This window comes from Myotis brandtii, unplaced genomic scaffold (assembly GCF_000412655.1).
Source record: "Myotis brandtii unplaced genomic scaffold, ASM41265v1 scaffold38, whole genome shotgun sequence".
Taxonomy (NCBI): domain Eukaryota; kingdom Metazoa; phylum Chordata; class Mammalia; order Chiroptera; family Vespertilionidae; genus Myotis; species Myotis brandtii.
In genome coordinates this window covers 5,278,948-5,282,921 of record NW_005364596.1, presented here as the reverse complement: position 1 = coordinate 5,282,921, position 3,974 = coordinate 5,278,948, and the positions used below count along the sequence as shown (strand labels likewise).

The 3,974-nt window shown below is 41.2% G+C and overlaps 1 protein-coding gene across 1 annotated transcript in view; it reads left to right on the top strand.

Moving 5' to 3' along the window:
- ARHGEF38 (Rho guanine nucleotide exchange factor (GEF) 38) overlaps nucleotides 1–3,974 on the top strand; it is a 154,473-nt gene that overhangs the window by 72,139 nt on the left and 78,360 nt on the right. The gene's annotated exons all lie outside the window — the stretch shown is intronic.

The following is a 3,974-nucleotide window of genomic DNA, read 5'->3' as shown; positions in this document are numbered from 1 at the left end:
CTGATCGACCCTGCTCCGTGCATGACAGGGTAAGGAGCCCCAACCCCCCTGATGGGCCCTGCTCTGTGTGTGACAGGGGGCAGCGCCCCAACCCCCTGATTGGCCCTGCTCTGTGCGTGACAGGGGGTGGCGCTGCAACCTCCTGATCCGCCCTGCTCTGTGCATGACAGGGGGCAGCGCCCCAACTCCCCAATCGGCCCTGCTCTGAGCCCTACCAGGGGCTGCACCTAGGGATTGGGCCTGCCCTCTGCCACCCGGGAGCAGGCCTAAGCCAGCAGGTCATTATCTCCTGAGGGGTCCCAGACTGCGAGAGGGCACAGGATGGGCTGAGGGACCCCCTCCCCTCCCCCAGTGCACAAATTTTTGTGCACCGGGCCTCTAGTTTCATATAAAATTCTAAGGAGGAAAGGATAGCAAATCTGCATACCACCTCCAACACTCCCCCCACCCCATACCCCCAAGAAACTGTGTTCCTGTGTCAAGGCAGATAAGAGAACCAAAGGCAAGGACCCTTGGTCAACTATATACGTTTTATCCAAGGATATGAATATAAGCACTTTACTTTTTATTATTAGTCAAACAAACTTTGGGATGGATTTCTCAATCCTCTCCCCCGAACCCCTCTCTGTTTTTGTTTTGTTAATCCTCACCCAAGGATATTTTCTCCATTGATTTTTAGAGATAATGGAAGGGAGGGGGAGCGACAGAGAGAGAAACATCTATGTGAGAGACACAGCGAATGATAATTGCCTCCTGTACACGCCCCGATTGAGCCTGCAACCGAGGTCAGTGTCCTTGACGGGACTGGAACCTGAAATTATTCAGTCTGAGGGCGGATGCTCCAGCCTGTGAGCCAAACCACCCCGAGTTCACTTCTCTTTCTAGGTAGGGCTCAATCCTCTTTCTCAAGACCTCAGGAACTTCTCCAATTGGACCACAGTGTCTGGTCTGCCCTTTATTCACCTCAGTTGGCTCTGCTCTTCCTCTGGCACATGCTGAGAGGTCTGAACCGAAGTCCCAGCCTTACTTTCTATAAAGAGACTGACATTTCTGCAGGGACATAGGTCAGTGCTCATCAACGCCTCCTGGCCTGGACTGTTTCCGGGCAGTTATCAGGTAACTTGGACATTTAGCCTCAAGATTAATTAAAAGACTTGCTGTCTGGCAGTGATATCGATTCAACTTGTAGTTGGACTCAATTAGCCAGTTTAGAATCTAGTTCCACAGCAGGAATTTTCACACATACAAATCAGTAGTTTCGTGAAACCTGATGAAATAATGGCTAGTTTACCCTGAAAAGCTTCGTAATCTAGAAGCCAACTGAGTAAACACCATAGTAATTAGATAATTATTCTAGTCCTGCAGTTGCCAGGCCCTTCTGCCAACATCTCTTTCCTCTTGCTACAATTCCCCTTCTCAGTTGCCTCCCTAAAAAAAAATAAAACAAGACTTAATTCTTGCCTCTCAGAATATGTCCAATGGGTCACCACTTCTTGCAGTTTTTTAAAATACATTTTCAACTTCCTACCACTCTCACCTTACTTTGTTAAAGTTACAGTCTTTATGTCACTGGATTTACACGCTTCAAACTTAATAATGGAGCACACTATCTTAGGGAATACAGCCAGGCCCCGTGATGCTGTGAGATTTACTCCTTCTAGAAGGCAGCTCCACTTGGAACTGGGTATGCCATTCTGCCATAATGGAACTGCCTTCTGGAAGGGGTAGAGCAGTGATGGTGAACCTTTTGAGCTCGGCGTGTCAGCATTTTGAAAAACCCTAACTTAACTCTGGTGCCGTGTCACATATAGAAATTTTTTGATATTTCCAACCATAGTAAAACAAAGACTTATATTTTTGATATTTATTTTATATATTTAAATGCCATTTAACAAAGAAAAATCAACCAAAAAAATGAGTTTGCTTGTCACCTCTGACACGCGTGTCATAGGTTCGCCATCACTGGGGTAGAGGGACCAGGGTTCTGCTAATCTGAATCAGATGACATCCAAGGTGGATTTCCCTTATATTGATTTCTAATAGAGTCTGGAATTGGCCCCTATGTTGAACTTAGATTTATTGCCAAGACACACCCAATAGAAACATTGAAGTCTTTTTTGGAAACAAATTCCAGAGAAGCCTTTTGTTGGTGGGGATCAGCATGGCACTCAAAAGTGATGGTATTTGCTCTAGCTGGTTTGGTTCAGTGGGTAGAGCGTTAGCCTGCAGACTGAAGGGTCCTGGGTCAAGGGCACGTAACTTGGTTACAGACTCCATCCCCTGTCTGGATGCATTCAGGAGGCAACCAATTGATGTGTCTCTCTCACATTAACGATTCTCTCTGTCTCTCCCCTCCCTTCCATTCTCTCTAAAAGAAGAGTCAATGGAAAAATATCCTTGGGTAAGGATTATCAACAACAAAAAATGATGCTATTTATTTTCTGTTTTTTTACAGTCATAAATATGCCATATATATATAAAACTTTAAAGTTGTGTGATTTTGATTGTCAAATTAGAACGATGTTTCTAACTCTCTATCTCTCTCCCTTCCTCTCTGTAAAAAATCAATAAAATATATTTAAAAAAAAATAAAAGAAGAGTCAATGGAAAAATATCCTTGGGTAAGGATTAACAACAACAAAAAATGATGCTATTTATTTTCTTTTTTTTACAGTCATAAATATGCCATATATATAACTTTAAAGTTGTGTGATTTTGATTGTCAAATTAGAATCCTAGCCGAACCGGTTTGGCTCAGTGGATAGAGCGTCAGCCTGAGGAAAATATATTTCCAAATTGAGGTCAGAGCAGTAATTAATATTCAACTGAGGGTTTTGTTGTTGTTGTTTTTAAATATATTTTTATTGATTTCAGAGAGAAGGGAAAGGGAGAGAGATAGAAACACCAATGATGAAAGAGAATTATTGATTGGCTGCCTTCTGCTTGTCCCCGACTGGGGACCGAGCCCGGTTTCTGCCCTGACCTGGAACTGGAACTGAACTGTGACCTCCTGGCTTACAGGTTGATGCTTATCCATTGAGCTGTGCTGGCCAGGCAAACTGGGGATTTTTAATTCATTGTTTACTAGAAGAAATACAATGTTTCTAATTGTTGCTATAATTTGCTAGACTTGTTAAAAGCCTTAAGAAGTACTAATAATTTTAGCTTAGTAATTGCACTTATGAAATTTATCATGAGGAAATAGATCATGGGTGTGAACAAGATTTTAGCCAGGAAAGATGCTTATAATATTGAAAATAGCAGTTTATCTAGATTTCAAAGATTCGGTTAAGTAGACTACATTATTTCTACATAATGTGGACATTAAAAATGGTGCAATTGGGAAAATTAATGACATGAAAAGATGTCCATGTTATGCTGTTAACAAAACACCCAAATTTTAAAACATTCTTTGAAGCATATAAATCTTTTGATGTACACACATGGAGAAAGCAAGCAATTTGTCAGGACATACCTATATGGTAGAATTATAAGCAATTGTATTTTCTGTCCTTTTTTTAAAAAAAAATATGGATATACAAAGCTCTGTTTTTTTCTGTTTTAATATATACTTATATTTTTATTGATTTCAGAGAAGGAGGGAGAGGGAGATAGAACATTAATGATGAGGGAGAATCATTGATTGGCTGCCTCCTGCACACTCCTTACTGGTGATTGAGCCCACAACCAGGGCATATACCCAGACCAGGAATCAAACCATGACTTCCTGGTTCATAGGAGGACACTCAACCACTGAGCCAGGCCAGCTGGATGTGATTGTCCTTTCTTTCTCTCTCTCTTTCTTTTTTTCTTTCTTTCTTTCTTTCTTTCTTTCTTTCTTTCTTTCTTTCTTTCTTTCTTTCTTTCTTTTTTTCTTTCTTCCTTCCTTTCTTTCTCTTTCTTTCTTTCTTCCTTTCTTTCTTTCTTTCTTTCTTTCTTTCTTTCTTTCTTTCTTTCTTTCTTTCTTTCTTTCT